The 25917-nt window shown below is 45.8% G+C and overlaps 1 protein-coding gene across 1 annotated transcript in view; it reads left to right on the top strand.

The window, feature by feature from the left end:
* The first annotated feature begins 1675 nt into the window (after positions 1 to 1675).
* Positions 1676 to 25917, top strand: part of LOC139247549 (zinc finger protein 721-like) — a 59440-nt gene continuing 35198 nt past the window's right edge. The window contains exon 1 of the mRNA XM_070871657.1: positions 1676 to 1752. The gene's annotated coding sequence lies outside the window, so the exon portion shown is untranslated. The remainder of the gene's footprint in view (positions 1753 to 25917) is intronic.

Genomic DNA, 25917 nt, shown 5'->3' with positions numbered 1-25917 from the left:
GACACCTAAGAGGGGACTGAGTGTAACGTAGCCAAGTTTGTTGACGATACAAAGATGGGAGGAACAGCAATGTGTGAGGAGGACACACAAAATCTGCAAAAGGACAGAGACCGGCTCAGTGAGTGGGCAAAAATTTGTCAGAGTATAATGTTGGAAAGTGTGAGGTCATGCACTTTGGCAGAAAAAAATCAAAGAGCAAGTTATTATTTAAATGGAGAAAGATTGCAAAGTGCTGCAGTACAGCGGGACCTGGGGGTACTTGTGCATGAAACACAAGGATAGTATGCAGGTACAGCAAGTGATCAGGAAGGCCAATGGTATCTTGGCCTTTATTGCAAAGGAGATGGAGTATAAAAGCAGGGAAGTCTTGCTACAGTTCTACAGGGTATTGGTGAGGCCACACCTGGAATACTGCGTGCAGTTTTGGTTTCCATATTTACGAAAGGATGTACTTGCTTTGGAAGCAGTTCAGAGAAGGTTCACTAGGGTGATTCTGGGGATGAGGGGGATTGACTTATGAGGAAAGGTTGAGTAGGTTGGGCCTCTACTCATTGGAATTCAGAAGAATGAGAGGTGATCTTATCGAAATGTATAAGATTATGAGGGGGCTCGACAAGGTGGATGCAGAGAGGATGTTTCCACTGATGGGGGAGACTAGAACTAGGGGGCATGGTCTTAGAATAAGGGGCGCCCGTTTAAAACTGAGATGAGGAGGAATTTCTTCTCTCAGAGGGTTGTAAATCTGTGGAATTTGCTGCCTCAGAGAGCTGTGGAAACCGGGACATTGAATATATTTAAAACAGAAATAGACAGTTTCTTAACCGATAAGGGGATAAGATGGCGGGCAGGGAAGTGGAGCTGGGTCCATGATCGGCTCAGCCATGGTCGTATTAAATGGCGGAGCAGGCTCGAGGGGCCAAATGGCCCACTCCTGCTCCTATTTCTTATGTTTATTCCCTGGTAGTAACAGGGGATAGAGACTGTAGGAGGACGGTAGAACTGTGTTCAGTTCTGTGCACCGCACCTCACCTCAGGGAGGATATACTGGCCTTGGAGTGCAGGGCAGTCTCAGCCAGGGCCTAAAAGAGTTAAATTATGATGGAAAGTTGCACAGACGAGTTTTGTATTCCTTTGAATACACAAGATTGAATGTGAAAAGGAAGCCAGGGCTGTTCTCCTTGGAGCAGTGAAGGTTATGGCGAGGTATGTGCGCACAAATCTTTGAAGGTGGTTGAGCAGGTTGAGAAAGTGGTTAAAAAAGCCTACGGGATCCTGGGCTTCGTAAATAGTGGCATAGAATGCAATAGCAAGGAACTGTGATGAACCTGTATAAAACACTGGTTCGGCCTCAACTCTGGGCAGCGAAAAGTGGAGGGAGGGAGGGGGAACCTCACCCCTTCTCCTCAGCGCCTCACCCGGGGAGGGAGAGAGACCCATAGGGACCCGGCCCCGAGCTCCTGACCCGCTCACTGGCAACAAATTTGCCTCCATTGCCTTGCAAATGGACCCGCCCACTTCTGGGGCCCCGCCTCAGCAATGGCGGCGCGGGCAACCCAGCATGCGGCGCGGCTGGGAAAGCGCTGTATCTGGGAGAGCGGGGAGGGCACTGGGCGGCGCCTGCGCGGGGCGCAGAGCAGGCTGGGTGCTGGGCTGGGCTTTCTGCAGATCCGGCTGAGGGAGGAGAAGGACTGAGGACCACCGGGGGCCCGGGCACAGGCCAGCCCAGCCCGTCCCACCAGGGGCTCGCTGCAGGTAGGAGGGCGCTGGAGTGTGTGCAATGCAGACCCAGGGCAGAGGTGCAGCCCATTGTGTGGGTGGGGGGGGCATTGCATCTCATTAAATGCAGCATTACACCCCATAATATGCAGCATTACACCCCATAATATGCAGCAATACACCCCATAATATGAAGCAATACACCCCGTAATATGCAGCAATACACCCCATAATATGAAGCAATACACCCCATAATATGCAGCATTACACCCCATAATATGCAGCATTACACCCCATAATATGCAGCAATGCACCCCATAATATGCAGCATTACACCCCATAATATGCAGCATTACACCCCATAATATGCAGCAATACACCCCATAATATGCAGCAATACACCCCATAATATGCAGCATTACACCCCATAATATGCAGCAATACACCCCATAATATGCAGCATTACACCCCATAATATGCAGTATTACACCCCATAATATGCAGCATTATACCCCATACACCCCATAATATGCAGCAATACACCCCATAATATGCAGCAATACACCCCATAATATGCAGCAATACACCCCATAATATGCAGCATTACACCCCATAATATGCAGCATTACACCCCATAATATGCAGCATTACACCCCATAATATGCAGCAATACACCCCATTATATGCTACAATACACCCCATAATATGCAGCATTATACCCCATAATATGCAGCAATACACCTCATAATATGCAGCAATACACCCCATAATATGCAGCAATACACCCCATAATATGCAGCAATACACCCCATAATATGCAGCAATACACCCCATAATATGCAGCAATACACCCCATAATATGCAGCAATACACCCCATAATATGCAGCATTACACCCCGTAATATGCAGCATTACACCCCGTAATATGCAGCATTACACCCCGTAATATGCAGCAATACACCCCGTAATATGCAGCAATACACCCCGTAATATGCAGCAATACACCCCGTAATATGCAGCAATACACCCCGTAATATGCAGCAATACACCCCGTAATATGCAGCATCACACCCCATAATATGCAACAATACACCCCATAATATGCAGCATTACACCCCATAATATGCAGCATTACACCCATAATATGCAACAATACACCCCATAATATGCAGCATTACACCCCATAATATGCAGCAATACACCCCAAAATATGCAGCATTGCACCCCATAATATGCAGCATCGCACCCCATAATATGCAGCATCGCACCCCATAATATGCAGCATCGCACCCCATAATATGCAGCAATACACCCCATAATATGCAGCAATACACCCCATAATATGCAGCATCGCACCCCATAATATGCAGCATCGCACCCCATAATATGCAGCATCGCACCCCATAATATAGAAACATAGAAAATAGGTGCAGGAGTAGGCCATTCGGCCCTTCTAGCCTGCACCGCCATTCAATGAGTTCATGGCTGAACATTCAACTTCAGTACCCCATTCCTGCTTTCTCGCCATACCCCTTGATCCCCCTAGTAGTAAGGACCTCATCTAACTCCCTTTTGAATATATTTAGTGAATTGGCCTCAACAACTTTCTGTGGTAGAGAATTCCACAGGTTCACCACTCTCTGGGTGAAGAAGTTCCTCCGCATCTCGGTCCTAAATGGCTTACCCCTTAAACCTTAGACTGTGACCTCTGGTTCTGGACTTCCCCAACATTGGGAACATTCTTCCTGCATCTAACCTGTCTAACCCCGTCAGAATTTTAAATGTTTCTATGAGGTCCCCTCTCATTCTTCTGAACTCCAGTGAATACAAGCCCAGTTGATCCAGTCTTTCTTGATAGGTCAGTCCCGCCATCCCGGGAATCAGTCTGATGAACCTTCGCTGCACTCCCTCAATAGCAAGAATGTCCTTCCTCAGGTTAGGAGACCAAAACTGTACACAATACTCCAGGTGTGGCCTCACCAATGCCCTGTACAACTGTAGCAACACCTCCCTGCCCCTGTACTCAAATCCCCTTGCTATGAAGGCCATCATGCCATTTGCTTTCTTAACCGCCTGCTGCACCTGCATGCCAACCTTCAATGACTGATGTACCATGACACCCAGGTCTCTTTGCCCCTCCCCTTTTCCTAATCTGTCACCATTCAGATAATAGTCTGTCTCTCTGTTTTTACCACCAAAGTGGATAACCTCACATTTATCCACATTATACTGCATCTGCCATGCATTTGCCCACTCACCTAACCTGTCCAAGTCACCCTGCAGCCTCACAGCATCCTCCTCGCAGCTCACACTGCCACCCAACTTAGTGTCATCCGCAAATTTGGAGATACTACATTTAATCCCCTCATCTAAATCATTAATGTACAGTGTAAACAGCTGGGGCCCCAGCACAGAACCTTGCGGTACCCCACTAGTCACTGCCTGCCATTCTGAAAAGTACCCATTTACTCCTACTCTTTGCTTCCTGTCTGACAACCAGTTCTCAATCCATGTCAGTACACTACCCCCAATCCCATGTGCTCTAACTTTGCACATCAATCTCTTGTGTGGGACCTTGTCGAACGCCTTCTGAAAGTCCAAATATACCACATCAACTGGTTCTCCCTTATCCACTCGACTGGAAACATCCTCAAAAAATTCCAGAAGATTTCTCAAGCATGATTTCCCTTTCACAAATCCATGCTGACTTGGACCTATCATGTCACCTCTTTCCAAATGCACTGCTATGACATCCTTAATAATTGATTCCATCATTTTACCCACTACCGATGTCAGGCTGACCGGTCTATAATTCCCTGTTTTCTCTCTCCCTCCTTTTTTAAAAAGTGGGGTTACATTGGCTACCCTCCACTCGATAGGAACTGATCCAGAGTCTATGGAATGTTGGAAAATGACTGTCAATGCATCCACTATTTCCAAGGCCACCTCCTTAAGTACTCTGGGATGCAGTCCATCAGGCCCTGGGGATTTATCGGCTTTCAATCCCATCAATTTCCCCAACACAATTTCCCGGCTAATAAGGATTTCCCTCAGTTCCTCCTCCTTACTAGACCCTCCGACCCCTTTTATATCCGGAAGGTTGTTTGTGTCCTCCTCAGTGAATACCGAACCAAAGTACTTGTTCAATTGGTCTGCCATTTCTTTGTTCCCCGTTATGACTTCCCCTGATTCTGACTGCAGCGAACCTACGTTTGTCTTTACTAACCTTTTTCTCTTTACATATCTATAGAAACTTTTGCAATCTGTCTTAATGTTCCCTGCAAGCTTCTTCTCATACTCCATTTTCCCTGCCCTAATCAAACCCTTTGTCCTCCTCTGCTGAGTTCTAAATTTCTCCCAGTCCCCAGGTTCGCTGCTATTTCTGGCCAATTTGTATGCCACTTCCTTGGCTTTAATACTATTCCTGATTTCCCTTGATAGCCACGGTTGAGCCACCTTCCCTTTTTTATTTTTATGCCAGACAGGAATGTACAATTGTTGTAGTTCATTCATGCGGTCTCTAAATGTCTGCCATTGCCCATCCACAGTCAACCCCTTAAGTATCATTCGCCAATCCATCCCAGCCAATTCACGCCTCATACCTTCAAAGTTAGCCTTCTTTAAGTTCTGGACCATGGTCTCTGAATTAACTGTTTCATTCTCCATCCCAATGCAGAATTCCACCATATTATGGTCACTCTTCCCCAAGGGGCCTCGCACAACGAGATTGCTAATTAATCCTCTCTCATTACATAACACCCAGTCTAAGATGGCCTCCCCCCTAGTTGGTTCCTCGACATATTGGTCTAAAAAACCATCCCTTATGCACTCCAGAAAATCCTCCTCCACCGTATTGCTTCCAGTTTGGTTAGCCCAATCTATGTGCATATTAAAGTCACCCATTATAACTGCTGCACCTTTATTGCACGCACCCCTAATTTCATGTTTGATGCCCTCCCCAACATCACTACTACCGTTTGGAGGTCTGTACACAACTCCCACTAACGTTTTTTGCCCTTTGGTGTTCTGCAGCTCTACCCATATAGATTCCACATCATCCAAGCTAATGTCCTTCCTAACTATTGCCTTAATCTCCTCCTTAACCAGCAATGCTACCCCACCTCCTTTTCCTTTTATTCTATCCTTCCTGAATGTTGAATACCCCTGGATGTTGAGTTCCCAGCCCTGATCATCCTGGAGCCACGTCTCCGTAATCCCAATCACATCATATTTGTTAACATCTATTTGCACAGTTAATTCATCCACCTTATTGCGGATACTCCTTGCATTAAGACACAAAGCCTTTAGGCTTGTTTTTTTAATACCCTCTGTCCTTTTAGAATTTTGCTGTACAATGGCCCTTTTTGTTCTTTGCCTTGGGTTTCTCTGCCCTCCACTTTTCCTCATCTCCTTTCTGTCTTTTGTTTTTGCCTCCTTTTTGTTTCCCTCTATCTCCCTGCATTGGTTCCCATCCCCCTGCCATATTAGTTTAACTCCTCCCCAACAGCACTAGCAAACACTCCCCCGAGGACATTGGTTCCGATTCTGCCCAGGTGCAGACCGTCCGGATTGTACTGGTCCCACCTCCCCCAGAACCGGTTCCAATGCCCCAGAAATTTGAATTCCTCCCTGCTGCACCATTGCTCAAGCCACGTATTCATCTGAGCTATCCTGCGATTCCTACTATGCAGCAATACACCCCATAATATGCAGCATTACACCCCATAATATGCAGCATTACACCCCATAATATGCAGCATTACACCCCATAATATGCAGCATTACACCCCATAATATGCAGCATTACACCCCATAATATGCAGCATTGCACCCCATAATATGCAGCAATACACCCCATAATATGCAGCATTACACCCCATAATATGCAGCATTGCACCCCATAATATGCAGCATTACACCCCATAATATCAGCAATACACCCCATAATATGCAGCATTACAGCCCATAATATGCAGCTACACCCCATAATATGCAGCATTGCACCCCATAATATGCAGCATTGCACCCCATAATATGCAGCATTACAGCCCATAATATGCAGCAATACACCCCATAATATCAGCAATACACCCCATAATATGCAGCATTACAGCCCATAATATGCAGCATCGCACCCCATAATATGCAGCATCGCACCCCATAATATGCAGCATCGCACCCCATAATATGCAGCATCGCACCCCATAATATGCAGCATCGCACCCCATAATATGCAGCATCGCACCCCATAATATGCAGCATCGCACCCCATAATATGCAGCATCGCACCCCATAATATGCAGCATCGCACCCCATAATATGCAGCATCGCACCCCATAATATGCAGCATCGCACCCCATAATATGCAGCATCGCACCCCATAATATGCAGCATCGCACCCCATAATATGCAGCATCACACCCCATAATATGCAGCAATACACCCCATAATATGCAGCATTACACCCCATAATATGCAACAATACACCCCATAATATGCAACAATACACCCCATAATATGCAGCATCGCACCCCATAATATGCAGCAATACACCCCATAATATGCAGCATTGCACCCCATAATATGCAGCATTGCACCCCATAATATGCAGCATTGCACCCCATAATATGCACCATTACACCCCATAATATGCAGCAATACACCCCATAATATGCAGCATTACTCCCCATAATATGCAGCATTGCACCCCATAATATGCAGCAATACACCCCATAATATGCAGCATTACACCCCATAATATGCAGCATTGCACCCCATAATATGCAGCATTACACCCCATAATATGCAGCAATACACCCCATAATATGCAGCAATACACCCCATAATATGCAGCAATACACCCCATAATATGCAGCATCACACCCCATAATATGCAGCAATGCACCCCATAATATGCAGCATTGCACCCCATAATATGCAGCATTACACCCCATAATATGCAGCATTGCACCCCATAATATGCAGCATTACAGCCCATAATATGCAGCATTACAGCCCATAATATGCAGCATTGCACCCCATAATATGCAGCATTGCACCATTACACCCCATAATATGCACCATTACACCCCATAATACGCAGCACGCCCCCACTACACACAGCACGCTCCCGCGATACACAGCACGCCCCCGTTATATACACCTTTTAACATTATTGTTGCCAAATTAAGTTAATCTAGGGGTTAAGTCATGGCAGGACAGCTCGGACACGTGTTATGCTCCTCCTCTACTATGTGGGAAGTCAGGGACGCTTCCGGTGTCCTTGACGACTACGTGTGCGGGAAGTGTGTCCGGCTGCAGCTCCTGACGGACCGCGTTGCGGCCCTGGAGCTGCGGGTGGATTCACTCTGCTGAGAATGACGTGAATAGCACGTTTAGTGAGTTGGTCTCACCGCAGGTAAAGGGTACACAGCCAGATAGGGGATGGGTGACCAACAGGAAGAGCAGTGCAAGGAAGGTAGTGCAGGGGTCCCCTGCGGTCATCCCCCTGCAAAACAGATACACCGCTTTGGGTACTGTTGAGGGGGATGACTCATCAGGGGAGGACAGCAGCAGCCAAGTTCATGGCACCGTGGGTGGCTCTGCTGCACAGGAGGGAAGGAAAAAGAGTGGGAGAGCGATAGTAAGGGGAATAGATAGACGTTTCTGCGGACGCAACCGAGACTCCAGGATGGTATGTTGCCTCCCTGGTGCAAGTGTCAAGGATGTCTCAGAGCGGGTGCAAGACATTCTAAAAAGGGAGGGTGAACAGCCAGTTGTCGTGGTGCATATAGGTACCAATGATATATGTAAAAAAACGGGATGAGGTCCTTCGAGACGAATTTAGGGAGCTAGGAGTTAAATTAAAAAGTAGGACCTCAAAAGTAGTAATCTCAGGATTGCTACCAGTACCACGTGCTAGTCAGAGTATGAATCGCAGGATAGCTCAGATGAATACGTGGCTTGAGCAGTGGTGCAGCAGGGAGGGATTCAAATTCCTGGGGCATTGGAACCGGTTCTGGGGGAGGTGGGACCAGTACAAACCGGATGGTCTGCGCCTGGGCAGGACCGGAACCAATGTCCCAGGGGGAGTGTTTGCTAGTGCTGTTGGGGAGGAGTTAAACTAATATGGCAGGGGCATGGGAACCTATGCAGAGAGACAGAGGGAAATCAAATGGAGGCAGAAGCAAAAGATAGAAAGAAGAATAGTAAAAGTGGAGGGCAGAGAAACCCAAGGCAAAAAACAAAAAGGGCCACATTACAGCAAAATTCTAAAGGGTCAAAGTGTGTTAAAACGACAAGCCTGAAGGCTCTGTGCCTCAATGCGAGGAGTATTCGGGATAAGGTGGATGAACTAACTGCGCAGACAGCAGTTAACGGGTATGATGTGATTGGCATCACGGAGACATGGCTCCAGGGTGACCAAGGCTGGGAAAGCAACATCCAGGGGTATTCAGCATTTAGGAAGGATAGACAGAGAGGAAAAGGAGGCGGGGTGGCATTGCTGGTTAAAGAGGAAATTAATGCAATAGTAAGAAAAATGTTGGAATCAATCATTAAGGATGAAATAGCAGCGCATTTGGAAAGCAGTGACAGGATCGGACCAAGTCAGCATGGATTTATGAAAGGGAAATCATGCTTGACGAATCTTCTGAAATTTTTTGAGGATGTAACCAGCAAAGTGGACAAGGGAGAACCAGTGGATGTGGTGTATTTGGACTTTCAAAAGGCTTTCGACAAGGTCCCGCACAAGAGATTGGTGTGCAAAATCAAAGCACATGATATTGGGGGTAATGTACTGACGTGGATAGAGAACTGGTTGGCAGACAGGAAACAGAGAGTCGGGATAAACGGGTCCTTTTCAGAATGGCAGGCAGTGACTAGTGGAGTGCCGCAGGGCTCAGTGCTGGGACCCCAGCTATTTACAATATACATTAACGATTTAGATGAAGGAATTGAGTGTAATATCTCCAAGTTTACAGATGACACGAAGCTGGGTGGCGGTGTGAGGAGGACGCTAAGAGGTTGCAGGGTGACTTGGACAGGTTAGGTGAATTGGCAAATGCATGGCAGATGCAGTATAATGTGGATAAATGTGAGGTTATCCATTTTGGGGGCAAAAACACGAATGCAGAATATTATCTGAATGGCGGCAGATGAGGAAAAGGGGAGGTGTAATGAGACCTGGATCCCATGGTACATCAATCATTGAAAGTTGGCATGCAGGTACAGCAGGCGGTGAAGAAGGCAAATGGTATGTTGGCCTTCATAGCAAGAGGATTTGAGTATAGGAGCAGGGAGGTCTTGCTGCAGTTGTACAGGGCCTTGGTGAGGCCACACCTGGAATATTGTGTTCAGTTTTGGTCTCCTAATCTGAGGAAGGATGTTCTTGCTATTGAGGGAGTGCAGCGAAGGTTCACCAGACTGATTCCCGGGATGGCTGGACTGGCATGTGAAGAAAGACTGGATCGACTCGGCTTATATTTACTGGAGTTTAGAAGGATGAGAGGGGATCTCATAGAAACGTATAAGATTCTGACGGGATTGGACAGGTTTGATGCGGGAAGAATGTTCCTGATGTTGGGGAAGTCCAGAACCAGGGGACATAGTCTTAGGATAAGGGGTAAGCCATTTAGGACTGAGATGAGGAGAAACTTCTTCACTCAGAGAGTTGTTAACCTGTGGAATTCTCTGCCGCAGAGAGTTGTTGATGCCAGTTCATTGGATATATTCAAGAGGGAGTTAGATATGGCCCTTACGGCTAAAGGGATCAAAGGGTATGGAGAGAAAGCAGGAAAGGGGTACTGAGGGAGTGATCAGCCATGATCTTATTGAATGGTGGTGCAGGCTCACAGGGCCGAATGGCCGACTCCTGCACCTATTTTCTATGTTTCTATGTTTCTATGGAAGGACATTAGCTTGGATGATGTGGAATCGGTATGGGTGGAGCTACGGAATACCAAAGGGCAGAAAACGCTAGTGGGAGTTGTGTACAGACCACCAAACAGTAGTAGTGAGGTTGGGGACAGCATCAAACAAGAAATAAGGGACGTGTGCAATAAAGGTACAGCAGTTATCATGGGCGACTTTAATCTACATATTAATTGGGCTAACCAAACTGGTAGCAATGCGGTGGAGGAGGATTTCCTGGAGTGTATTAGGGATGGTTTTCTCGACCGGTATGTCGAGGAACCAAACAGAGAGCTGGCCATCCTAGACTGGGTGATGTGTAATGAGAAGGGACTAATTAGCAATCTTGTTGTGCGAGGCCCCTTGGGGAAGAGTGACCATAATATGGTAGAGTTCTTTATTAAGATAGAGAGTGACAAAGTTAATTCGGAAACTAGGGTCCTGAACTTAAGGAAAGGTAACTTCGATGGTTTGAGGCGTGAATTGGCTAGAAAAGACTGGCAAAGGATACTTAAAGGGTTAACGGTGGATAGGCAATGGCAAACATTTAAAGATCACATGGATGAACTTCAGCAATTGTACATCCCTGTCTGGAGTAAAAATAAAACGGGGAAGGTGGCTCAACTGTGGCTAACAAGGGAAATTAAGGATCGTGTTAACATAGAAAATAGGTGCAGGAGCAGGCCATTCGGCCCTTCGAGCCTGCACCGCCATTCAATGAGTTCATGGCTGAACATGCAACTTCAGTACCCCATTCCTGCTTTCTCGCCATACCCCTTGATCCCCCTAGTAGCAAGGACTTCATCTAACTCCTTTTTGAATATATTTAGTGAATTGGCCTCAACAACTTCCTGTGGTAGAGAATTCCACAGGTTCACCACTCTCTGGGTGAAGAAGTTTCTCCTCATCTCGGTCCTAAATGGCTTACCCCTTATCCTTAGACTGTGACCCCTGGTTCTGGACTTCCCCAACATTGGGAACATTCTTCCTGCATCTAACCTGTCTAAACCCGTCAGAATTTTAAACGTTTCTGTGAGATCCCCTCTCATTCTTCTGAACTCCAGTGAATACAAGCCCAGTTGATCCAGTCTTTCTTGATATGTCAGTCCCGCCATCCCGGGAATCAGTCTGGTGAACCTTCGCTGCACTCCCTCAATAGCAAAAATGTCCTTCCTCAGGTTAGGAGACCAAAACTGTACACAATACTCCAGGTGTGGCCTCACCAAGGCCCTGTACAACTGTAGCAACACCTCCCTACCCCTGTACTCAAAACCCCTTGCTATGAAGGCCAACATGTCATTTGCCTTCTTAACCGCCTGCTGTACCTGCATGCCAACCTTCAATGACTGATGTACCATGACACCCAGGTCTCGTTGCACCTCCCCTTTTCCTAATCTGTCACCATTCAGATAATAGTCCGTCTCTCTGTTTTTACAACCAAAGTGGATAACCTCACATTTATTCACATTATACTTCATCTGCCATGAATTTGCCCACTCACCTAACCTATCCAAGTCGCTCTGCAGCCTCATAGCATCCTCCTCGCAGTTCATACTGCCACCCAACTTAGTGTCATCTGCAAATTTGGAGATACTACATTTAATCCCCTTGTCTGAATCATTAATGTACAATGTAAACAGCTGGGGCCCCAGCACAGAACCTTGCAGTACCCCACTAGTCACTGCCTGCTATTCTGAAAAGTACCCATTTACTCCTACTCTTTGCTTCCTGTGTCTCAACCAGTTCTCAATCCATATCAGCACACTACCCCCAATCCCATGTGCTTTAACTTTGCACATTAATCTCTTGTGTGGGACCTTGTCGAAAGCCTTCTGAAAGTCCAAATACACTACATCAACTGGTTCTCCCTTCTCCACTCTACTGGAAACATCCTCAAAAAATTCCAGAAGATTTGTCAAGCATGATTTCCTTTTCACAAATCCATGCTGACTTGGACCTATCATGTCACCTCTTTCCAAATGTGCTGCTATGACATCCTTAATAATTGATTCCATCATTTTACCCACTACTGAGGTCAGGCTGACCGGTCTATAATTCCCTGTTTTCTCTCTCCCTCCTTTTTTAAAAAGTGGGGTTACATTGGCTACCCTCCACTCGATAGGAACTGATCCAGAGTCAATGGAATGTTGGAAAATGACTGTCAATGCATCCGTTATTTCCAAGGCCACCTCCTGAAGTACTCTGGGATGCAGACCATCAGGCCCTGGGGATTTATCGGCCTTCAATCCCATCAATTTCCAAACACAATAAGGACTCCAAGGAAGAGGCATATAAATTGGCCAGAAAAAGCAGCAAACCTGAGGACTGAGAGAAATTTATAATTCAGCAGAGAAGGACTAAGGGTTTAATTAAGAGGGGGAAAATAGAGTATGAGAGGAAGCTTGCAGGGAACATAAAAACTGACTGCAAAAGCTTCTACAAATATGTGAAGAGAAAAAGATTAGTGAAGACAACCGTAGGTCCCTTACAGTCGGATTCAGGTGAATTTATAATGGGGAACAAAGAAATGGCAGACCAATTCAACCAATACTTCGGTTCTGTCTTCACGAAGGAAGACACAAATAACCTTCCGAATGTACTAGGGGAAAGTGGGTCCAGTGAGAAGGAGGAACTGAAGGATATCCTTACTCGGTGAGAAATTGTGTTGGGGAAATTGATGGGATTGAAGGCCGAGAAATAGTGGATGCATTGGTGATCATTTTCCAACAGTTTATCGACTCTGGATCAGTAACACCACTTTTTAAAAAAGGAGGGAGAGAGAAAACGGGTAATTATAGACCGGTTAGCTTGACATCAGTAGTGGGGAAAATGTTGGAATCAATCATTAAGGATGAAATAGCAGCGCATTTGGAAAGCAGTGACAGGATCGGTCCAAGTCAGCATGGATTTATGAAAGGGAAATTATGCTTGACAAATCTGGAATTTTTTGAGGATGTAACGAGCAGAGTGGACAAGGGAGAACCAATGGATGTGGCGTATTTGGACTTTCAAAAGGCTTTTGACAAGGTCCCACACAAGAGATTGGTGTGCAAAATTAAAGCACATGGTATTGGGGGTAATGTATTGATGTGGATAGCGAACTGGTTGGCAGACAGGAAGCAGAGCGTGGGAATAAACGGGTCCTTTTCAGAAAGGCAGGCAGTGACTAGTGGGGTACCGCAGGGCTCAGTGCTGGGACCCCAGCTCTTTACAATATACATTAATGATTTAGATGAAGGAATTGAATGTAATTTCTCCAAGTTTGCAGGCCTTGGTGAGACCCCACCTGGAATATTGTGTTCAATTTTGGTCTCCTAATCTGAGGAAGGACATTCTTGCTATTGAGGGAGTGCAGCGAAGGTTCACCAGACTGATTCCCGGGATGGCAGGACTGACATAAGAAAGACTGGATCGACTGGGCTTATATTCACTGGAGTTTAGAAGGATGAGAGGGGACCTGGTAGAAGCATATAAAATTCTGACGGGACTGGACAGGTTAGATGCAGGAAGAATGTTCCCGATGTTGGGGAAGTCCAGAACCAGGGCTCACAGTCTAAGGATAAGGGGTAAGCCATTTAGGACCGAGATGAGGAGAAATTTCTTCACCCAGAGAATTGTGAACCTGTGGAATTCTCTACCACAGAAAGTTGTTGGGGTCCAGTTTGTTCGATATATTCAAAAGGAAGTTAGATGTGGCCCTTACGGCTAAAGGGATCAGGGGGTATGGAGAGAAAGCAGGAGTGGAGTACTGAGGGAGTGATCATATTGAATGGTGGTGCAGGCTCGAAGGGCCGAATGGCCTGCTCCTGCACCTATTTTCTATGTTTCTAGTACGCTCCCGTTATACACAGTACGCCCCCGTTATATATTATATTCAGGATTTTGCGGCCACATCTGGACATAGACAGGCTAAGTGCGCGGGCAAAAATTTGGCAGTTGGAGTATAATGTGGGAAATTGTGAGGTCATGCACTTTGGCAGAAAAAAATCAAAGAGCAAGTTATTATTTAAATGGAGAAAGATTGCAAAGTGCCGCAGTACAGCGGGACCTGGGGGTTACTTGTGCATGAAACACAAAAGGTTAGTATGCAGGTACGGCAAGTGATCAGGAAGGCCAATGGTATCTTGGCCTTTATTGCAAAGGGGATGGAGTATAAAAGCAGGGAAGTCTTGCTACAGTTATACAGGGTATTCTCTTTATTCCGACTCTCTGGTTCCTGTCTATTAACCAATTTTCAATCCATGCTAATACATAGAAACATAGAAGATAGGTGCAGGAGCAGGCCATTCGGCCCTTCGAGCCTGCACCACCATTCAATATGAGCATGGCTGATCATGCAACTTCAATACCCTACTCCTGCCTTCTCTCCATACACCCTGATCCCTTTAGCCATAAGGGCCACATCTAACTCCCTCTTGAATATATCCAACGAACTGGCCCCAACAACTTTCTGCGTTTGAGAATTCCACAGGTTCACAATTCTCTGGGTGAAGAAGTTTCTCCTCATCTCGGTCCTAAATGGCTTACTCCTTATCCTTCGACTGTGACCCCTGGTTCTGGACTTCCCCAACATCGGGAACATTCTTCCTGCATCTAACCTGTCCAATCCCGTCAGAATTTTATATGTTTCTATGAGATCCCCTCTCATCCTTCTAAACTCCAGTGAATATAAGCCCAGTCGATCCAGTCTTTCCTCATATGTCAGTCCTGCCATCCCAGGAATCAGTCTGGTGAACCTTCGCTGCACTACCTCAATAGCAAGAATGTCCTTCCTCAGATTAGGAGACCAAAACTGTACACAATACTCCAGGTGAGGCCTCACCAAGGCCCTGTACAACTGTAGTAAGACCTCCCTGCTCCTATCCTCAAATCCTCTCACTGTGAAGGCCAACATGCCATTTGCCATCTTCACCGCCTGCTGTACCTGCATGGCCAACTTTCAATGACTGATGAACCATGACACCCAGGTCTCGTTGCACCTCCCCTTTTCCTAATCTGCCACCATTCAGATAATAGTCCGCCTTCCTGTTTTTGCCATAATGGATAACCTCACATTTATCCACATTATACTGCATCTACCATGCATTTGCCCACTCACCTAACCTGTCCAAGTCATCTTGCAGCCTCTTAGCATCCTCCTCACAGCTCACACTGCCAGCCAGTTTAGTGTCATCTGCAAACTTGTAGATATTCCATTTCAATTCCTTCATCCAAATCATTAATGTATATTGTAAATAGCTGGGGTCCCAGCACTGAGCCCTGCGGCACCCCACTAGTCACTGCCTGCCATTCTAAAAAGGACCCGTTTATCCGACTCTCTGCTTCCTGTCTGCCAACCAGTTCTCTATCCACGTCAATACATTACCCCCAATACCATGTGCTTTAATTTTGCACACCAATCTCTTGTGTGGGACCTTGTCAAAAGCCTTTTGAAAGTCCAAATACACCACATCCACTGGTTCTCCCTTGTCCACTGATCCAGAGTCGATAGACTGTTGGAAAATGATCACCAATGCATCCACTATTTCTAGGGCTACTTCCTTAAGTACTCTGGGATGCAGACTATCAGGTCCCGGGGATTTATCGGCCTTCAGTCCCATCAATTTCCCTAACAGAATTTCCCGCCTAATAAGTATATCCTTCAGTTCCTCCTTCTCACTACACCCTCGGTCCCCTAGTATTTCTGGAAGTTTATTTGTATCTTCCTTTGTTCAATTGGTCTGCCATTTCTTTGTTCTCCATTATAAATTCACCTGAATTCAACTGCAAGGGACCTATGTTTGTCTTCATTAATCTTTTTCTCTTCACGTATCTATAGAAGCTTTTGCAGTCAGTTTTTATGTTCCTGGCAAGCTTCCTCTCATACTCTATTTCCCCCTCTTAATTAAACCCTTTGTCCTCCTCTTCTGAATTCTAAATTACTCCCAGTCCTCAGGTTTGCTGCTTTTTCTGGCCAATTTATATGCCTTACCTAAGGAAGGATATACTTGCCATAGAGGGAGTGCAGCGAAGGTTCTCCAGACTGATTCCTGGGATGGCAGGACTGATGTACGAGGAGAGATTGGGTCGACTAGGCCTGTATTCACTAGAGTTTAGAAGAATGAGAGGGGATCTCATTGAAAGGTATAAAATTCTGACGGGGTTGGACAGACTGGATGCGGGGAGGATGTTTCCCTGGGCTGGGAAGGTCATTGTTCATTGTTCGTAGGTTTATATGTGATCTTCAGGGCTGCTGACCGAGTGCCGTGCGGCTCTTTGTCGGTCGGCACGGACACAATGGGCCCGAAGTGGCCGCCTTCTGCCCTGTAAATAAATTTCTAATCTTCTCCAGTGCCTCAATATCCTTTTTACAATATGGCAGCCAGAACTGTACACAGTACTCCCAAGTGTGGGCTAACCAAGGTTCGAAACAGGTTTAGCATAACTTCCCTACTTTTCAATTCTATCCCTCCAAAAATAAACCCCAGAGCTTGGTTTTTATGGCCTTCCTAACCAGTGTCGCAACATTTAGCGATTTGTGGATGTGTACTCTGAGATCCCTTTGTTTCTCTACCCCCACCCAGACTCGCACCCTCCCAGTAATAAGTGACCTGCCTATTCTTCGTACCAAAATTGAGGTGTATAAAATTTTGAGGGGCCTGGATATAGTGGATAGCAGCCGCCTATTTCCCTTGGTGGAGGGAACAATTACGAGGGGGCATAGTTTTAAGGTGGTTGGTGGAAGGTTTTGAAGGCAGGCTTCTTTACGCAGAGGGTTGTGGGGATCTGGAACTCGCTGCCTGGAAGGGTGGTGGATGCAGAAACCCTCACCACATTTAAGAGATGGTTGGATGGGCACTTGAAGTGCCGTAACCTGCAGAGTTACAGACCTAGAGCTGGAAAGTGGGATTAGACTGGATAACCTCTTGTTGGCTGGCGCAGATATAATGGTAAGTACTGCAGGGAATCGAATACGGCCAGGGTGATCTCCTGCACTAGTGTAACTAGTGGGACTGAGTGTAACGTAGTTTGCTGACGATACAAAGATGGGAGGAAAAGCAATGTGTGAGGAGGACACAAAAAATCTGCAAAAGGACATAGACAGGCTCAGTGAGTGGGCAAAAATTTGTCCGATGGAGTATAATGTGGGAAAGTGTGAGGTCATGCACTTTGGCAGAAAAAAATCAAAGAGCAAGTTATTATTTAAATGGAGAAAGATTGCAAAGTGCCGCAGTACAGCAGGACCTGGGGGTTACTTGTGCGTGAAACACAAAAGGTACAACAAGTGATCAGGAAGGCCAATGGTATCTTGGCCTTTATTGCAAAGGAGATGGAGTATAAAAGCAGGGAAGTCTTGCTACAGTTATACAGGGTATTGGTGAGGCCACACCTGGAATACTGCGTGCAGTTTTGCTCTCCGTATTTACGAAAGGATATACTTGCTGTATATCAGAGAAGGTTCACTTGGTTGATTCTGGGGATGAGGGGGTTGTCTTATGAGGAAAGGTTGAGGAGGTTGGGCCTCTACTCATTGGAATTCAGAAGAATGAGAGGTGATCTTATCGAAATGTATAAGATTATGAGGGGGCTTGACGAGGTGGATGCAGAGAGGATGTTTCCACTGATGGGGGAGACTAGAACTAGGGGGCATGGTCTTGGAATAAGGGACCGTCCATTTAAAACTGAGATCAGGAGGAATTTCTTCTCTGAGGGTTGTAAATCTATGGAATTCGCTGCCTCAGAGAGCTGTGGGAGCCGGGACATTGAATATATTTAAGACAGAGATAAACAGTTTCTTAACCGATAAGGGGACGGGCAGGGAAGTGGAGCTGAGTCCATGATCGGATCAGCCATGATCGTATTAAATGGCGGAGCAGGCTCAAGGGGCTGTATGGCCCACTCCTGATCCAATTTCTTATGTTCTTATGGATGGGTCGGAGAGGAATTTTCCCAGATTTTTCTCTCCCTAAATTGGCCTGGGTTTTTATCTGGTTTTTGCCTCTCCCAGGAGATCACATGTCTCCGGTCGGGGTGGAGTGTAGAATGTTTCATTGTAAGGGATGTCGCAGTTGTGTGGGGCGGACTGGTTGGGCTGGGTGCTCTTTGCCTTTCATTGTTCATAGGTTTATATGTAACCTTTAGGGCTGCTGACCGAGGGCCGTGTGGCTCTTTGTCGGCCGGCGCGAACACAATGGGCCGAAATGGCCCCTTCTGCCCTGTAAATTTCTATGTTTCTAAAATGTAATACCTCACACTTATCTGTGTTGAACTTCATTTGCCAATTATATGCCCATTCTGCAAGTTTATTAATGTCCTAGAATTATAAAAATTTACAGCACGGAAGGAGGCCATTTTGGCCCATCGTGTCCGCCTCGCACCAGTCGACCAAGAGCCACCCCGGCCTAATCCCACTTTCCCGCTCTCAGTCCGTAGCCCTGTAGCATACGGCCCTTCAAGGTGCACTGCCAACTGTGGTGAGGGTTTCTGCCTCTACCGCCCTTTCAGGCAGTGAGTTCCGCCCCAGACCCCGACCCCCCTCTAGGTGAAAAAACGTTCTCACATCCCCTCTAATCCTTTTATTAATTATTTAAATCTACGCCCCCTGCTTACTGGGAAATAGGTCCTTCCGATCCACTCTATCCAGGCCCCTCATAATTTCATACACCTCAATTAAATCTCCCCTCCGCCTCCTCTGTTCCAAAGAAAACAACTTCAGCCTATCCAATCTTTCCTCATCGCTACAATACGAACATAAGAAATAGGAGCAGGAGTTGGTCCCTTGAGCCTGCTCCGCCATTTAAGGAAGACACAAATAACCTTCCGGAAATACTAGGGGACCGAGGCTCTAGTGAGAAGGAGGAACTGAAGGAAATCCATATTAGTCAGGAAATTGTGTTGGGGAAATTGATGGGATTGAAGGCCGATAAATCCCCGGGGCCTGATAGTCTGCATCCTAGAGTACTGAAGGAAGTGGCCCTAGAAATAGTGGATACATTGGTGGTCATTTTCCAACAGTCTATCAACTCTGGATCAGTTCCTAAGGACTGGAGGGTAGCTAATGTAACACCACTTTTTTAAAAAGGAGGGAGAGAGAAAACAGGGAATTATAGACCGGTCAGCCTGACATCGGTAGTAGGGTAAATGTTGGAATCAATTATTAAAGATGTAATAGCAGCGCATTTGGAAAGCAGTGACAGGATCGGTCCAAGTCAGCATGGATTTATGAAAGGGAAATCATGCTTGACAAATCTTCTAGAATTTTTTGAGGATGTAACTAGCAGAGTGGATAAGGGAGAACCAGTGGATGTGGTGTATTTGGACTTTCAAAACGCCTTTGACAAGGTCCCACACAAGAGATTGGTGTGCAAAATTAAAACACATGGTATTGGGGTAATGTACTGACATGGATTGAGAACTGGTTGGCAGACAGGAAGTAGAGAGTCGGGATAAATGGGTCCTTTTCAGAATGGCAGACAGTGACTAGTGGAGTGCCGCTGGGTTCAGTGCTGGGACACCAGCTATTTACAATATACATTAATGATTTAGACGAAGGAATTGAATGTAATATCTCCAAGTTTGCAGATGACACTAAGCTGGGTGGCAGTGTGAGCTGTGAGGAGGATGCTAAGAGGCTGCAGGGTGACTTGGACAGGTTAGGTGAGTGGGCAAATGTGTGGCAGATGCAGTATAATGTGGATAAATGTGAGGTTATCCACTTTGGTGGCAAAAACAAGAAGACAGATTATTATCTGAATGGTGACAGATTACGAAAAGGGGAGGTGCAACGAGACCTGGGTGTCATAGTACATCAGTCATTGAAAGTTGGCCATGCAGGTACAGCAGGTGGTGAAGAAGGCAAATGGCATGTTGGCCTTCATAGCGAGAGGATTTGAGTATAGGAGCAGGGAGGTGTTACTGCAGTTGTACAGGGCCTTGGTGAGACCTCACCTGGAATATTGTGTTCAGTTTTGGTCTCCTAATCTGAGGAAGGACATTCTTGCTATTGGGGGAGTGCAGCAAAGGTTCACCAGACTGATTCCCGGGATGGCAGGACTGACATATGAAGAAAACAGGATCGACTAGGCTTATATTCACTGGAATTTAGAAGAATGAGAGGGGATCTCATTGAAACATATAAAATCCTGACAGGATTGGACAGGTTAGATACGGGAAGAATGTTAACATAAGAACATAAGAATTAGGAACAGGAGTAGGCCATCTAGCCCCTCGAGCCTGCTCCGCCATTCAACAAGATCATGGATGATCTGGCCGTGGACTCAGCTCAACTTACCCGCCCGCTCCCCGTAACCCTTAATTCCCTTATTGGTTAAAAATCTATCTATCTGTGATTTGAATACATTCAATGAGCTAGCCTCAACTGCTTCCTTGGGCAGAGAATTCCACAGATTCACAACCCTCTAGGAGAAGAAATTCCTTCTCAACTCGGTTTTAAATTGGCTCCCCCGTATTTTGAGGCTGTGCCCCCTAGTTCTAGTGTCCCCGACCAGTGGAAATAACCTCTCTCCCTCTATCTTGTCTATCACTTTCATTATTTTAAACGTTTCTATAAGATCACCCCTCAGCCTTCTGAACTCCAACGAATAAAGACCCAGTCTACTCAATCTATCATCATAAGGTAACCCCCTCATCTCCAGAATCAGCCTAGTGAATCGTCTCTGTACCCCCTCCAAGGCCAGTATATCCTTCCTTAAGTAAGGTGACCAAAACTGCATGCAGTACTCCAGGTGCGGCCTCACCAATACCCTGTACAGTTGCAGCAGGACCTCCCTGCTTTTGTACTCCATCCCTCTCGCAATAAAGGCCAACATTCCATTCGCCTTCCTGATTACCTGCTGCACCTGCAAACTAACTTTTTGGGATTCATGCACAAGGATCCAAAAAGAGTTTCATGCACAAGGACCCCCAGGTCCCTCTGCATCTCAGCATGTTGTAATTTCTCCCCATTCAAATAATATTCCCTTTTACTGTTTTTTTTCCCAAGGTGGATGACCTCACTTTTTCCGACATTGTATTCCATCTGCCAAACCTTAGTCCATTCGCTTAACCTATCTAAATCTCTGCAGCCTCTCTGTGTCCTTTACACAACCCGCTTTCCCGCTAATCTTTGTGTCATCTGCAAATTTTGTTACACTACACTCTGTCCCCTCTTCCAGGTCATCTATGTATATTGTAAACAGTTGAGGTCCCAGCACCGATCCCTGTGGCACACCACTAACCACCGATTTCCAACCCGAAAAGGACCCATTTATCCCGACTCTCTGCTTTCTGTTCGCCAGTCAATTCTCGATCCATGCTAATACATTTCCTCTGACTCCGCGTACCTTTATCTTCTGCAGTAACCTTTTGTGTGGCCCCTTATCGAATGCCTTTTAGAAATCTAAATATACCACATCCATCGGCACACCTCTATCCACCATGCTCGTTACATCCTCAAAAAATTCCAGTAAATTAGTTACACATGATTTCCCCTTCATGCATCCATGTTGCGTCTGCTTGATTGCACTGTTCCTATCTAGATGTCCCGCTATTTTTTCCTTAATGATATTTTCAAGCATTTTCCCCACTACAAATGTTAAACTAACCGGCCTATAGTTACCTGCCTTTTGTCTGTAAACCACAAGGTGATAGGAAGGGACAATATGTATGAATATAAAGGGGCTGCAGGAGGGGTCAAAACTAAAAATCATGGTTTAAAAACTAGTATTAAAACACTCTACCTAAACGCACGCAGCATTCGAAATAAAGTAAATGAGTTGACGGCACAAATCATTACAAATGGGTATGATTTGGTGGCCATTACAGAAACGTGGTTGCAGGGTGGCCAAGACTGGGAATTAAACATACAGGGGTATCTGACAATTCGGAAATATAGACAAGAAGGGAAAGGAGGTGGGGTAGCTCTGTTAATAAAGGATGATATCAGGGCAGTTGTGAGACGATATTGGCTCTAATGAACAAAATGTTGAATCATTGTGGGTGGAGATTAGAGATAGTAAGGGGAAAAAGTCACTGGTGGGCGTAGTTTATAGGCCCCCAAATAATAACTTCACGGTGGGGCGGACAATAATCAAGGGAATAATGGAGGCATGTGAAAAAGGAACGGCAGTAATCATGGGGGATTTTAACCTACATATCGATTGGTCAAATCAAATCGCACGGGGTAGCCTTGAGTAGGAATTCATAGAATGCATACGGGATTGTTTCTTGGAACAGTATGTTACAGAACCTACAAGGGAGCAAGCTATCTTAGATCTGGTCCTGTGTAATGAGACAGGAATAATAAACGATCTCCTCGTAAAAGATCCTCTTGGAATGAGTGATCACAGTATGGTTGAATTTGTAATACAGATTGAGGGTGAGGAAGTAGTGTCTCAAACGAGTGTACTATGTTTAAACAAAGGGGACTACAGTGGGATGAGGGCAGAGTTAGCTAAAGTAGACTGGGAACACAGACTAAACGGTGGCACAATTGAGGAACAGTGGAGGACTTTTAAGGAGCTCTTTCATAGTGCGCAACAAAAATATATTCCAGTGAAAAAGAAGGGCGGTAAAAGAAGGGATAACCTGCCGTGGATAACCAAGGAAATAAAGGAGAGTATCAAATTAAAAACCAATGCGTATAAGGTGGCCAAGGTTAGTGGGAAACTAGAAGATTGGGAAAATTTTAAACGACAGCAAAGAATGACTAAGAAAGCAATAAAGAAGGGGAAGATAGATTATGAATGTAAACTTGCGCAAAACATAAAAACAGATAGTAAAAGCTTTTACAGATATATAAAACGGAAGAGTGACTAAAGTAAATGTTGGTCCCTTAGAAGATGAGAAGGGGGATTTAATAATGGGAAATGTGGAAATGGCTGAGACCTTAAACATTATTTTGCTTCGGTCTTCACAGTGGAAGACACAAAAACCATGCCAAAAATTGCTGGTCACATGAATGTGGGAAGGGAGGACCTTGAGACAATCACTATCACTCGGGGGGTAGTGCTGGACAAGCTAATGGGACTCAAGGTAGACAAGTCCCCTGGTCCTGATGAAATGCATCCCAGGGTATTAAAAGAGATGGCGGAAGTTATAGCAGATGCATTTGTTATAATGTACCAAAATTCTCTGGACTCTGGTGAGGTGCCATCGGATTGGAAAGCAGCTAATGTAATGCCTCTGTTTAAAAAAGGGGGCAGACAAAAGGCAGGTAACTATAGGCCGGTTAGTTTAACATCTGTCGTGGGGAAAATGCTTGAAGCTATCATTAAGGAAGAAATAGCGGGACATCTCGATAGGAATAGTGCAATCAAGGAGACGCAACATGGATTCATGAAGGGGAAATCATGTGTAACTAATTTACTGGAATTCTTTGAGGATATAACGAGCATGGTGGATAGAGGTGTACCGATGGATGTGGTGTATTTAGATTTCCAAAAGGCATTTGATAAAGTGCCACACAAAAGGTTGCTGCAGAAGATAAAGGTACATGGAGTCAGAGGAAATGTATTAGCATGGATCGAAAATTGGCTGGCTAACAGAAAGCAGAGAGTCGGTATAAATGGGTCCTTTTCGGGTTGGAAATCGGTGGTTAGTAGTGTGCCACAGGGATCGGTGCTGGGACCACAACTGTTTACAATATACATAGATGACCTGGAAGAGGGGACAGAGTGTAGCGTAACAAAATTTGCAGATGACACAAAGATTAGTGGGAAAGCGGGTTGTGTAGAGGACACAGAGGCTGCCAAGAGATTTAGATAAGTTAAGCGAATGGGCTAAGGTTTGGCAGATGGAATACAATGTCGGAAAATGTGAGGTCATCCACCTTGGGAAAAAAAACAGTAAAAGGGAATATTATTTGAATGGGGAGAAATGACAACATGCTGAATGCAGAGGGACATGGGGGTCCTTGATCATGAAACTCTTTTGGATCCTTGATCATGAATCCCAAAAAGTTAGTTTGCAGGTACAGCAGGTAATCAGGAAGGCAAATGGAATGTTGGCCTTCATTGCGAGAGGGATGGAGTACAAAAGCAGGGAGGTCCTACTGCAACTGTACTTGGTATTGGTGAGGCCGCACCTGGAGTACTGCATGCAGTTTTGGTCACCTTACTTAAGGAAGGATATACTAGCTTTGGAGGGGGTACAGAGACGATTCACTCGGCTGATTCCGGAGATGAGGGGGTTACCTTATGATGATAGATTGAGTAGACTGGGTCTTGACTCGTTGGAGTTCAGAAGGATGAGGGGTGAACTTTTAGAAACATTTAAAATAATGAAGGGGATAGACAGGATAGAGGGAGAGAGGTTGTTTCCACTGGTCGGGGAGACTAGAACTTGGGGGCACAGCCTCAAAATACGGGGGAGCCAATTTAAAACCGAGTTGAGAAGGAATTTCTTCTCCCAGAGGGTTGTGAATCTGTGGAATTCTCTGCCCAAGGAAGCAGTTGAGGCTAGCTCATTGAATGTATTCAAATCACAGATAGATAGATTTTTAACTAATAAGGGAATTAAGGGTTATGGGGAGCGGGCGGGTAAGTGGAGCTGAGTCCACGGCCAGATCAGCCATGATCTTGTTGGGTGGTGGAGCAGGCTCGAGGGGCTAGATGGTCTACTCCTGTTCCTACTTCTTATGTTCTTATTAATGTTGGGGAAGTCCAGAACCAGGGGTCACAGTCTAAGGATAAGGGGTAAGCCATTTAGGACCGAGATGAGGAGAAACTTCTTCACCCAGAGAGTGGTAAACCTGTGGAATTCTCTACCACAGAAAGTTGTTGAGGCCAATTCACTAAATATATTCAAAAAGGAGTTAGATGTAGTCCTTACTACTAGGGGGATCAAGGGGTATGGCGAGAAAGCAGGAATGGAGTACTGAAGTTGCATGTTCAGCCATGAACTCATTGAATGGCAGTGCAGGCTCGAAGGGCCAAATGGCCTACTCCTGCACCTATTTTCTATGTTTCTATGCACCACTGCTCAAGCCACGTATTCATTTGAGCTATCCTGCGATTTCTACTCTGACTAGCACGTGGCACTGGTAGCAATCCCGAGATTACTACTTTTGAGGTCCTACTTTTTAATTGAGCTCCTAGCTCCTTAAATGCGTCTCGTAGGACCTCATCCCTTTTTTTTACCAATATCGTTGGTACCAATGTGCACCACGACAACTGGCTGTTCACCCTCCCTTTTCAGAATATCCTGCACCCGCTCCGAGACATCCTTGACCCTTGCACCAGGGAGGCAACATACCATCCTGGAGTCTCGGTTGCGGCCGCAGAAACGCCTATCTATTCCCCTTACAATTGAATC

The sequence above is a fragment of the Pristiophorus japonicus genome, unplaced genomic scaffold (assembly GCF_044704955.1).
Source record: "Pristiophorus japonicus isolate sPriJap1 unplaced genomic scaffold, sPriJap1.hap1 HAP1_SCAFFOLD_272, whole genome shotgun sequence".
NCBI lineage: Eukaryota > Metazoa > Chordata > Chondrichthyes > Pristiophoridae > Pristiophorus > Pristiophorus japonicus.
The sequence above is the reverse complement of the archived record's forward strand: the minus strand, read 5'-3'. Positions and strand labels throughout refer to the sequence as shown.